The following is a 12,570-nucleotide window of genomic DNA, read 5'->3' on the forward strand; positions in this document are numbered from 1 at the left end:
ACCCAATCCATCTGTGCTTTGTTTTGCTGCCGTTCCACTGTATTGTGGATGGTTGGAAGCAAAAAGTTTGCGCTTTTGTCATAATACACTGTTTGGCTACGAATTGCATAAATTATAACACAACCGTGGCTAAAATTGCATGTATTAAGTGACTATTTTGCAAACCGCAAGGCGGCCAGTTAAAGTAATCCTATATATGAATATAAGACTACAATACAATACTGTTGTATATAAATTCGCTCCCGCTCACGCAAATGCCTACGACCATACCATGTTGAATGCACCGGTTCTCGTCCGATCACCGAAGTTAAGCAACATTGGGCCTGGTTAGTACTTGGATGGGTGACCGCTTGGGAACACCAGGTGTTGTAGGCTTTTTCTTTTGAGTATTCAAACCTCATAGAATACTTTTATTCGATATTTACACTTTTTAGAGCCTCAAAAAGCCTCGGTGATCGAAAAAGTTAAGCCTCATCGAGCGCGGATACTTTTTTGGAAATGGGTAAAAACTTGTCCAAAATGGTTCGCTGTGCCAGATTTTTTTGTTTTATCCCAATCTATGGCTCAAGTGGAGCATGCCCACAAAAAATGAGCCAATTCGGACTAAAATTGACGATTTGGTGACCAAAACAAAGTTCGGTGATCGAAAAAGTTAAGCCTCATCGAGCGCGGATACTTTTTTGGAAATCGGTAAAAACTTGACCAAAACGGTTCGCTGTGCCCAATTTTTTTGTTTTATCCCAATCTATGGCTCAAGTGGAGCATGCCCACAAAAAATGAGCCAATTCGGACTAAAATTGACGATTTGGTGACCAAAACAAAGTTCGGTGATCGAAAAAGTTAAGCCTCATCGAGCGCGGATACTTTTTTGGAAATCGGTAAAAACTTGACCAAAACGGTTCGCTGTGCCCAATTTTTTTGTTTTATCCCAATCTATGGCTCAAGTGGAGCATGCCCACAAAAAATGAGCCAATTCGGACTAAAATTGACGATTTGGTGACCAAAACAAAGTTCGGTGATCGAAAAAGTTAAGCCTCATCGAGCGCGGATACTTTTTTGGAAATCGGTAAAAACTTGACCAAAACGGTTCGCTGTGCCCAATTTTTTTGTTTTATCCCAATCTATGGCTCAAGTGGAGCATGCCCACAAAAAATGAGCCAATTCGGACTAAAATTGACGATTTGGTGACCAAAACAAAGTTCGGTGATCGAAAAAGTTAAGCCTCATCGAGCGCGGATACTTTTTTGGAAATCGGTAAAAACTTGACCAAAACGGTTCGCTGTGCCCAATTTTTTTGTTTTATCCCAATCTATGGCTCAAGTGGAGCATGCCCACAAAAAATGAGCCAATTCGGACTAAAATTGACGATTTGGTGACCAAAACAAAGTTCGGTGATCGAAAAAGTTAAGCCTCATCGAGCGCGGATACTTTTTTGGAAATCGGTAAAAACTTGACCAAAACGGTTCGCTGTGCCCAATTTTTTTATTTTATCCCAAATTATGGCTCAAGTGGAGCGTGCCCACAAAAAATGAGCCAATTCGGACTAAAATTGACGATTTGGTGATCAAAACAAAGTTCGGTGATCGAAAAAGTTAAGCCTCATCGAGCGCGGATACTTTTTGTAAATGACAATTTCAGCAATAACCATTGCTCCAAACACACCCCATATACTTGTAAAGGCCATTCTAATAGTTCCCCTGCTTGCGTATACTGTATATTTGATATTTGGAACTGTCTCGGAAACATCAAAACTAATTGTAAATTTTCCCTTTATTAAACTAACTTTTAAGTTAGTGCAAATCGCTCAGTTCCATTCTTTAGGCTGCACTCCGCTAACGCAGAGTGCATTCAAATAAAACTTATCAAATAGAGTTGATACTTACCTATTTAATAAGTTTATCACAACAATTAGGCTAAAAGCAATTCGCCACTGATTTTCCCAATTACCGGCCTAAACCCACTGAAGTCATGCTTCCGGTTCAATGTCCGGTTATACAGGTTCCCCGTACCCAATCCATCTGTGCTTTGTTTTGCTGCCGTTCCACTGTATTGTGGATGGTTGGAAGCAAAAAGTTTGCGCTTTTGTCATAATACACTGTTTGGCTACGAATTGCATAAATTATAACACAACCGTGGCTAAAATTGCATGTATTAAGTGACTATTTTGCAAACCGCAAGGCGGCCAGTTAAAGTAATCCTATATATGAATATAAGACTACAATACAATACTGTTGTATATAAATTCGCTCCCGCTCACGCAAATGCCTACGACCATACCATGTTGAATGCACCGGTTCTCGTCCGATCACCGAAGTTAAGCAACATTGGGCCTGGTTAGTACTTGGATGGGTGACCGCTTGGGAACACCAGGTGTTGTAGGCTTTTTCTTTTGAGTATTCAAACCTCATAGAATACTTTTATTCGATATTTACACTTTTTAGAGCCTCAAAAAGCCTCGGTGATCGAAAAAGTTAAGCCTCATCGAGCGCGGATACTTTTTTGGAAATGGGTAAAAACTTGTCCAAAATGGTTCGCTGTGCCAGATTTTTTTGTTTTATCCCAAGTTATGACTCAAGTGGAGCATGCCCACAAAAAATGAGCCAATTCGGACTAAAATTGACGATTTGGTGACCAAAACAAAGTTCGGTGATCGAAAAAGTTAAGCCTCATCGAGCGCGGATACTTTTTTGGAAATCGGTAAAAACTTGACCAAAACGGTTCGCTGTGCCCAATTTTTTTGTTTTATCCCAATCTATGGCTCAAGTGGAGCATGCCCACAAAAAATGAGCCAATTCGGACTAAAATTGACGATTTGGTGACCAAAACAAAGTTCGGTGATCGAAAAAGTTAAGCCTCATCGAGCGCGGATACTTTTTTGGAAATCGGTAAAAACTTGACCAAAACGGTTCGCTGTGCCCAATTTTTTTATTTTATCCCAAATTATGGCTCAAGTGGAGCGTGCCCACAAAAAATGAGCCAATTCGGACTAAAATTGACGATTTGGTGATCAAAACAAAGTTCGGTGATCGAAAAAGTTAAGCCTCATCGAGCGCGGATACTTTTTGTAAATGACAATTTCAGCAATAACCATTGCTCCAAACACACCCCATATACTTGTAAAGGCCATTCTAATAGTTCCCCTGCTTGCGTATACTGTATATTTGATATTTGGAACTGTCTCGGAAACATCAAAACTAATTGTAAATTTTCCCTTTATTAAACTAACTTTTAAGTTAGTGCAAATCGCTCAGTTCCATTCTTTAGGCTGCACTCCGCTAACGCAGAGTGCATTCAAATAAAACTTATCAAATAGAGTTGATACTTACCTATTTAATAAGTTTATCACAACAATTAGGCTAAAAGCAATTCGCCACTGATTTTCCCAATTACCGGCCTAAACCCACTGAAGTCATGCTTCCGGTTCAATGTCCGGTTATACAGGTTCCCCGTACCCAATCCATCTGTGCTTTGTTTTGCTGCCGTTCCACTGTATTGTGGATGGTTGGAAGCAAAAAGTTTGCGCTTTTGTCATAATACACTGTTTGGCTACGAATTGCATAAATTATAACACAACCGTGGCTAAAATTGCATGTATTAAGTGACTATTTTGCAAACCGCAAGGCGGCCAGTTAAAGTAATCCTATATATGAATATAAGACTACAATACAATACTGTTGTATATAAATTCGCTCCCGCTCACGCAAATGCCTACGACCATACCATGTTGAATGCACCGGTTCTCGTCCGATCACCGAAGTTAAGCAACATTGGGCCTGGTTAGTACTTGGATGGGTGACCGCTTGGGAACACCAGGTGTTGTAGGCTTTTTCTTTTGAGTATTCAAACCTCATAGAATACTTTTATTCGATATTTACACTTTTTAGAGCCTCAAAAAGCCTCGGTGATCGAAAAAGTTAAGCCTCATCGAGCGCGGATACTTTTTTGGAAATGGGTAAAAACTTGTCCAAAATGGTTCGCTGTGCCAGATTTTTTTGTTTTATCCCAAGTTATGACTCAAGTGGAGCATGCCCACAAAAAATGAGCCAATTCGGACTAAAATTGACGATTTGGTGACCAAAACAAAGTTCGGTGATCGAAAAAGTTAAGCCTCATCGAGCGCGGATACTTTTTTGGAAATCGGTAAAAACTTGACCAAAACGGTTCGCTGTGCCCAATTTTTTTGTTTTATCCCAATCTATGGCTCAAGTGGAGCATGCCCACAAAAAATGAGCCAATTCGGACTAAAATTGACGATTTGGTGACCAAAACAAAGTTCGGTGATCGAAAAAGTTAAGCCTCATCGAGCGCGGATACTTTTTTGGAAATCGGTAAAAACTTGACCAAAACGGTTCGCTGTGCCCAATTTTTTTATTTTATCCCAAATTATGGCTCAAGTGGAGCGTGCCCACAAAAAATGAGCCAATTCGGACTAAAATTGACGATTTGGTGATCAAAACAAAGTTCGGTGATCGAAAAAGTTAAGCCTCATCGAGCGCGGATACTTTTTGTAAATGACAATTTCAGCAATAACCATTGCTCCAAACACACCCCATATACTTGTAAAGGCCATTCTAATAGTTCCCCTGCTTGCGTATACTGTATATTTGATATTTGGAACTGTCTCGGAAACATCAAAACTAATTGTAAATTTTCCCTTTATTAAACTAACTTTTAAGTTAGTGCAAATCGCTCAGTTCCATTCTTTAGGCTGCACTCCGCTAACGCAGAGTGCATTCAAATAAAACTTATCAAATAGAGTTGATACTTACCTATTTAATAAGTTTATCACAACAATTAGGCTAAAAGCAATTCGCCACTGATTTTCCCAATTACCGGCCTAAACCCACTGAAGTCATGCTTCCGGTTCAATGTCCGGTTATACAGGTTCCCCGTACCCAATCCATCTGTGCTTTGTTTTGCTGCCGTTCCACTGTATTGTGGATGGTTGGAAGCAAAAAGTTTGCGCTTTTGTCATAATACACTGTTTGGCTACGAATTGCATAAATTATAACACAACCGTGGCTAAAATTGCATGTATTAAGTGACTATTTTGCAAACCGCAAGGCGGCCAGTTAAAGTAATCCTATATATGAATATAAGACTACAATACAATACTGTTGTATATAAATTCGCTCCCGCTCACGCAAATGCCTACGACCATACCATGTTGAATGCACCGGTTCTCGTCCGATCACCGAAGTTAAGCAACATTGGGCCTGGTTAGTACTTGGATGGGTGACCGCTTGGGAACACCAGGTGTTGTAGGCTTTTTCTTTTGAGTATTCAAACCTCATAGAATACTTTTATTCGATATTTACACTTTTTAGAGCCTCAAAAAGCCTCGGTGATCGAAAAAGTTAAGCCTCATCGAGCGCGGATACTTTTTTGGAAATGGGTAAAAACTTGTCCAAAATGGTTCGCTGTGCCAGATTTTTTTGTTTTATCCCAATCTATGGCTCAAGTGGAGCATGCCCACAAAAAATGAGCCAATTCGGACTAAAATTGACGATTTGGTGACCAAAACAAAGTTCGGTGATCGAAAAAGTTAAGCCTCATCGAGCGCGGATACTTTTTTGGAAATCGGTAAAAACTTGACCAAAACGGTTCGCTGTGCCCAATTTTTTTGTTTTATCCCAATCTATGGCTCAAGTGGAGCATGCCCACAAAAAATGAGCCAATTCGGACTAAAATTGACGATTTGGTGACCAAAACAAAGTTCGGTGATCGAAAAAGTTAAGCCTCATCGAGCGCGGATACTTTTTTGGAAATCGGTAAAAACTTGACCAAAACGGTTCGCTGTGCCCAATTTTTTTATTTTATCCCAAATTATGGCTCAAGTGGAGCGTGCCCACAAAAAATGAGCCAATTCGGACTAAAATTGACGATTTGGTGATCAAAACAAAGTTCGGTGATCGAAAAAGTTAAGCCTCATCGAGCGCGGATACTTTTTGTAAATGACAATTTCAGCAATAACCATTGCTCCAAACACACCCCATATACTTGTAAAGGCCATTCTAATAGTTCCCCTGCTTGCGTATACTGTATATTTGATATTTGGAACTGTCTCGGAAACATCAAAACTAATTGTAAATTTTCCCTTTATTAAACTAACTTTTAAGTTAGTGCAAATCGCTCAGTTCCATTCTTTAGGCTGCACTCCGCTAACGCAGAGTGCATTCAAATAAAACTTATCAAATAGAGTTGATACTTACCTATTTAATAAGTTTATCACAACAATTAGGCTAAAAGCAATTCGCCACTGATTTTCCCAATTACCGGCCTAAACCCACTGAAGTCATGCTTCCGGTTCAATGTCCGGTTATACAGGTTCCCCGTACCCAATCCATCTGTGCTTTGTTTTGCTGCCGTTCCACTGTATTGTGGATGGTTGGAAGCAAAAAGTTTGCGCTTTTGTCATAATACACTGTTTGGCTACGAATTGCATAAATTATAACACAACCGTGGCTAAAATTGCATGTATTAAGTGACTATTTTGCAAACCGCAAGGCGGCCAGTTAAAGTAATCCTATATATGAATATAAGACTACAATACAATACTGTTGTATATAAATTCGCTCCCGCTCACGCAAATGCCTACGACCATACCATGTTGAATGCACCGGTTCTCGTCCGATCACCGAAGTTAAGCAACATTGGGCCTGGTTAGTACTTGGATGGGTGACCGCTTGGGAACACCAGGTGTTGTAGGCTTTTTCTTTTGAGTATTCAAACCTCATAGAATACTTTTATTCGATATTTACACTTTTTAGAGCCTCAAAAAGCCTCGGTGATCGAAAAAGTTAAGCCTCATCGAGCGCGGATACTTTTTTGGAAATGGGTAAAAACTTGTCCAAAATGGTTCGCTGTGCCAGATTTTTTTGTTTTATCCCAATCTATGGCTCAAGTGGAGCATGCCCACAAAAAATGAGCCAATTCGGACTAAAATTGACGATTTGGTGACCAAAACAAAGTTCGGTGATCGAAAAAGTTAAGCCTCATCGAGCGCGGATACTTTTTTGGAAATCGGTAAAAACTTGACCAAAACGGTTCGCTGTGCCCAATTTTTTTATTTTATCCCAAATTATGGCTCAAGTGGAGCGTGCCCACAAAAAATGAGCCAATTCGGACTAAAATTGACGATTTGGTGATCAAAACAAAGTTCGGTGATCGAAAAAGTTAAGCCTCATCGAGCGCGGATACTTTTTGTAAATGACAATTTCAGCAATAACCATTGCTCCAAACACACCCCATATACTTGTAAAGGCCATTCTAATAGTTCCCCTGCTTGCGTATACTGTATATTTGATATTTGGAACTGTCTCGGAAACATCAAAACTAATTGTAAATTTTCCCTTTATTAAACTAACTTTTAAGTTAGTGCAAATCGCTCAGTTCCATTCTTTAGGCTGCACTCCGCTAACGCAGAGTGCATTCAAATAAAACTTATCAAATAGAGTTGATACTTACCTATTTAATAAGTTTATCACAACAATTAGGCTAAAAGCAATTCGCCACTGATTTTCCCAATTACCGGCCTAAACCCACTGAAGTCATGCTTCCGGTTCAATGTCCGGTTATACAGGTTCCCCGTACCCAATCCATCTGTGCTTTGTTTTGCTGCCGTTCCACTGTATTGTGGATGGTTGGAAGCAAAAAGTTTGCGCTTTTGTCATAATACACTGTTTGGCTACGAATTGCATAAATTATAACACAACCGTGGCTAAAATTGCATGTATTAAGTGACTATTTTGCAAACCGCAAGGCGGCCAGTTAAAGTAATCCTATATATGAATATAAGACTACAATACAATACTGTTGTATATAAATTCGCTCCCGCTCACGCAAATGCCTACGACCATACCATGTTGAATGCACCGGTTCTCGTCCGATCACCGAAGTTAAGCAACATTGGGCCTGGTTAGTACTTGGATGGGTGACCGCTTGGGAACACCAGGTGTTGTAGGCTTTTTCTTTTGAGTATTCAAACCTCATAGAATACTTTTATTCGATATTTACACTTTTTAGAGCCTCAAAAAGCCTCGGTGATCGAAAAAGTTAAGCCTCATCGAGCGCGGATACTTTTTTGGAAATGGGTAAAAACTTGTCCAAAATGGTTCGCTGTGCCAGATTTTTTTGTTTTATCCCAATCTATGGCTCAAGTGGAGCATGCCCACAAAAAATGAGCCAATTCGGACTAAAATTGACGATTTGGTGACCAAAACAAAGTTCGGTGATCGAAAAAGTTAAGCCTCATCTAGCGCGGATACTTTTTTGGAAATCGGTAAAAACTTGACCAAAACGGTTCGCTGTGCCCAATTTTTTTATTTTATCCCAAATTATGGCTCAAGTGGAGCGTGCCCACAAAAAATGAGCCAATTCGGACTAAAATTGACGATTTGGTGATCAAAACAAAGTTCGGTGATCGAAAAAGTTAAGCCTCATCGAGCGCGGATACTTTTTGTAAATGACAATTTCAGCAATAACCATTGCTCCAAACACACCCCATATACTTGTAAAGGCCATTCTAATAGTTCCCCTGCTTGCGTATACTGTATATTTGATATTTGGAACTGTCTCGGAAACATCAAAACTAATTGTAAATTTTCCCTTTATTAAACTAACTTTTAAGTTAGTGCAAATCGCTCAGTTCCATTCTTTAGGCTGCACTCCGCTAACGCAGAGTGCATTCAAATAAAACTTATCAAATAGAGTTGATACTTACCTATTTAATAAGTTTATCACAACAATTAGGCTAAAAGCAATTCGCCACTGATTTTCCCAATTACCGGCCTAAACCCACTGAAGTCATGCTTCCGGTTCAATGTCCGGTTATACAGGTTCCCCGTACCCAATCCATCTGTGCTTTGTTTTGCTGCCGTTCCACTGTATTGTGGATGGTTGGAAGCAAAAAGTTTGCGCTTTTGTCATAATACACTGTTTGGCTACGAATTGCATAAATTATAACACAACCGTGGCTAAAATTGCATGTATTAAGTGACTATTTTGCAAACCGCAAGGCGGCCAGTTAAAGTAATCCTATATATGAATATAAGACTACAATACAATACTGTTGTATATAAATTCGCTCCCGCTCACGCAAATGCCTACGACCATACCATGTTGAATGCACCGGTTCTCGTCCGATCACCGAAGTTAAGCAACATTGGGCCTGGTTAGTACTTGGATGGGTGACCGCTTGGGAACACCAGGTGTTGTAGGCTTTTTCTTTTGAGTATTCAAACCTCATAGAATACTTTTATTCGATATTTACACTTTTTAGAGCCTCAAAAAGCCTCGGTGATCGAAAAAGTTAAGCCTCATCGAGCGCGGATACTTTTTTGGAAATGGGTAAAAACTTGTCCAAAATGGTTCGCTGTGCCAGATTTTTTTGTTTTATCCCAATCTATGGCTCAAGTGGAGCATGCCCACAAAAAATGAGCCAATTCGGACTAAAATTGACGATTTGGTGACCAAAACAAAGTTCGGTGATCGAAAAAGTTAAGCCTCATCGAGCGCGGATACTTTTTTGGAAATCGGTAAAAACTTGACCAAAACGGTTCGCTGTGCCCAATTTTTTTGTTTTATCCCAATCTATGGCTCAAGTGGAGCATGCCCACAAAAAATGAGCCAATTCGGACTAAAATTGACGATTTGGTGACCAAAACAAAGTTCGGTGATCGAAAAAGTTAAGCCTCATCGAGCGCGGATACTTTTTTGGAAATCGGTAAAAACTTGACCAAAACGGTTCGCTGTGCCCAATTTTTTTATTTTATCCCAAATTATGGCTCAAGTGGAGCGTGCCCACAAAAAATGAGCCAATTCGGACTAAAATTGACGATTTGGTGATCAAAACAAAGTTCGGTGATCGAAAAAGTTAAGCCTCATCGAGCGCGGATACTTTTTGTAAATGACAATTTCAGCAATAACCATTGCTCCAAACACACCCCATATACTTGTAAAGGCCATTCTAATAGTTCCCCTGCTTGCGTATACTGTATATTTGATATTTGGAACTGTCTCGGAAACATCAAAACTAATTGTAAATTTTCCCTTTATTAAACTAACTTTTAAGTTAGTGCAAATCGCTCAGTTCCATTCTTTAGGCTGCACTCCGCTAACGCAGAGTGCATTCAAATAAAACTTATCAAATAGAGTTGATACTTACCTATTTAATAAGTTTATCACAACAATTAGGCTAAAAGCAATTCGCCACTGATTTTCCCAATTACCGGCCTAAACCCACTGAAGTCATGCTTCCGGTTCAATGTCCGGTTATACAGGTTCCCCGTACCCAATCCATCTGTGCTTTGTTTTGCTGCCGTTCCACTGTATTGTGGATGGTTGGAAGCAAAAAGTTTGCGCTTTTGTCATAATACACTGTTTGGCTACGAATTGCATAAATTATAACACAACCGTGGCTAAAATTGCATGTATTAAGTGACTATTTTGCAAACCGCAAGGCGGCCAGTTAAAGTAATCCTATATATGAATATAAGACTACAATACAATACTGTTGTATATAAATTCGCTCCCGCTCACGCAAATGCCTACGACCATACCATGTTGAATGCACCGGTTCTCGTCCGATCACCGAAGTTAAGCAACATTGGGCCTGGTTAGTACTTGGATGGGTGACCGCTTGGGAACACCAGGTGTTGTAGGCTTTTTCTTTTGAGTATTCAAACCTCATAGAATACTTTTATTCGATATTTACACTTTTTAGAGCCTCAAAAAGCCTCGGTGATCGAAAAAGTTAAGCCTCATCGAGCGCGGATACTTTTTTGGAAATGGGTAAAAACTTGTCCAAAATGGTTCGCTGCGCCAGTTTTTTTTGTTTTATCCCAATCTATGGCTCAAGTGGAGCATGCCCACAAAAAATGAGCCAATTCGGACTAAAATTGACGATTTGGTGACCAAAACAAAGTTCGGTGATCGAAAAAGTTAAGCCTCATCGAGCGCGGATACTTTTTTGGAAATCGGTAAAAACTTGACCAAAACGGTTCGCTGTGCCCAATTTTTTTGTTTTATCCCAATCTATGGCTCAAGTGGAGCATGCCCACAATAAATGAGCCAATTCGGACTAAAATTGACGATTTGGTGACCAAAACAAAGTTCGGTGATCGAAAAAGTTAAGCCTCATCGAGCGCGGATACTTTTTTGGAAATCGGTAAAAACTTGACCAAAACGGTTCGCTGTGCCCAATTTTTTTGTTTTATCCCAATCTATGGCTCAAGTGGAGCATGCCCACAAAAAATGAGCCAATTCGGACTAAAATTGACGATTTGGTGACCAAAACAAAGTTCGGTGATCGAAAAAGTTAAGCCTCATCGAGCGCGGATACTTTTTTGGAAATCGGTAAAAACTTGTGCAAAATGGTTTGCTGTGCCAGATTTTTTTATTTTATCCCAAATTATGGCTCAAGTGGAGCGTGCCCACAAAAAATGAGCCAATTCGGACTAAAATTGACGATTTGGTGATCAAAACAAAGTTCGGTGATCGAAAAAGTTAAGCCTCATCGAGCGCGGATACTTTTTGTAAATGACAATTTCAGCAATAACCATTGCTCCAAACACACCCCATATACTTGTAAAGGCCATTCTAATAGTTCCCCTGCTTGCGTATACTGTATATTTGATATTTGGAACTGTCTCGGAAACATCAAAACTAATTGTAAATTTTCCCTTTATTAAACTAACTTTTAAGTTAGTGCAAATCGCTCAGTTCCATTCTTTAGGCTGCACTCCGCTAACGCAGAGTGCATTCAAATAAAACTTATCAAATAGAGTTGATACTTACCTATTTAATAAGTTTATCACAACAATTAGGCTAAAAGCAATTCGCCACTGATTTTCCCAATTACCGGCCTAAACCCACTGAAGTCATGCTTCCGGTTCAATGTCCGGTTATACAGGTTCCCCGTACCCAATCCATCTGTGCTTTGTTTTGCTGCCGTTCCACTGTATTGTGGATGGTTGGAAGCAAAAAGTTTGCGCTTTTGTCATAATACACTGTTTGGCTACGAATTGCATAAATTATAACACAACCGTGGCTAAAATTGCATGTATTAAGTGACTATTTTGCAAACCGCAAGGCGGCCAGTTAAAGTAATCCTATATATGAATATAAGACTACAATACAATACTGTTGTATATAAATTCGCTCCCGCTCACGCAAATGCCTACGACCATACCATGTTGAATGCACCGGTTCTCGTCCGATCACCGAAGTTAAGCAACATTGGGCCTGGTTAGTACTTGGATGGGTGACCGCTTGGGAACACCAGGTGTTGTAGGCTTTTTCTTTTGAGTATTCAAACCTCATAGAATACTTTTATTCGATATTTACACTTTTTAGAGCCTCAAAAAGCCTCGGTGATCGAAAAAGTTAAGCCTCATCGAGCGCGGATACTTTTTTGGAAATGGGTAAAAACTTGTCCAAAATGGTTCGCTGCGCCAGTTTTTTTTGTTTTATCCCAATCTATGGCTCAAGTGGAGCATGCCCACAAAAAATGAGCCAATTCGGACTAAAATTGACGATTTGGTGACCAAAACAAAGTTCGGTGATCGAAAA

At 39.8% G+C, this 12,570-nt stretch overlaps 9 non-coding genes across 9 annotated transcripts; all 9 read left to right on the forward strand.

Moving 5' to 3' along the window:
* The first annotated feature begins 256 nt into the window (after positions 1-256).
* Positions 257-375, forward strand: LOC142357587 (5S ribosomal RNA). Its single transcript, XR_012761665.1, has one exon. It is a non-coding gene; the product is annotated as a 5S ribosomal RNA (ribosomal RNA).
* Positions 376-2,263: 1,888 nt separating this feature from the next.
* LOC142357588 (5S ribosomal RNA) lies at positions 2,264-2,382 on the forward strand. Its single transcript, XR_012761666.1, has one exon. It is a non-coding gene; the product is annotated as a 5S ribosomal RNA (ribosomal RNA).
* Positions 2,383-3,706: 1,324 nt separating this feature from the next.
* LOC142357589 (5S ribosomal RNA) lies at positions 3,707-3,825 on the forward strand. Its single transcript, XR_012761667.1, has one exon. It is a non-coding gene; the product is annotated as a 5S ribosomal RNA (ribosomal RNA).
* A 1,324-nt stretch (positions 3,826-5,149) lies between these two features.
* On the forward strand, positions 5,150-5,268 carry LOC142357590 (5S ribosomal RNA). The gene has a single exon (XR_012761668.1). It is a non-coding gene; the product is annotated as a 5S ribosomal RNA (ribosomal RNA).
* A 1,324-nt stretch (positions 5,269-6,592) lies between these two features.
* LOC142357591 (5S ribosomal RNA) lies at positions 6,593-6,711 on the forward strand. The gene has a single exon (XR_012761669.1). It is a non-coding gene; the product is annotated as a 5S ribosomal RNA (ribosomal RNA).
* Positions 6,712-7,847: 1,136 nt separating this feature from the next.
* On the forward strand, positions 7,848-7,966 carry LOC142357592 (5S ribosomal RNA). The gene has a single exon (XR_012761670.1). It is a non-coding gene; the product is annotated as a 5S ribosomal RNA (ribosomal RNA).
* Positions 7,967-9,102: 1,136 nt separating this feature from the next.
* On the forward strand, positions 9,103-9,221 carry LOC142357593 (5S ribosomal RNA). Its single transcript, XR_012761671.1, has one exon. It is a non-coding gene; the product is annotated as a 5S ribosomal RNA (ribosomal RNA).
* Positions 9,222-10,545: 1,324 nt separating this feature from the next.
* LOC142357595 (5S ribosomal RNA) lies at positions 10,546-10,664 on the forward strand. Its single transcript, XR_012761673.1, has one exon. It is a non-coding gene; the product is annotated as a 5S ribosomal RNA (ribosomal RNA).
* A 1,512-nt stretch (positions 10,665-12,176) lies between these two features.
* On the forward strand, positions 12,177-12,295 carry LOC142357596 (5S ribosomal RNA). The gene has a single exon (XR_012761674.1). It is a non-coding gene; the product is annotated as a 5S ribosomal RNA (ribosomal RNA).
* Positions 12,296-12,570: the final 275 nt, after the last annotated feature.

Source organism: Convolutriloba macropyga, unplaced genomic scaffold (genome assembly GCF_964194025.1).
Source record: "Convolutriloba macropyga unplaced genomic scaffold, txConMacr16.3 SCAFFOLD_996, whole genome shotgun sequence".
Lineage (NCBI taxonomy): Eukaryota > Metazoa > Xenacoelomorpha > Acoela > Convolutidae > Convolutriloba > Convolutriloba macropyga.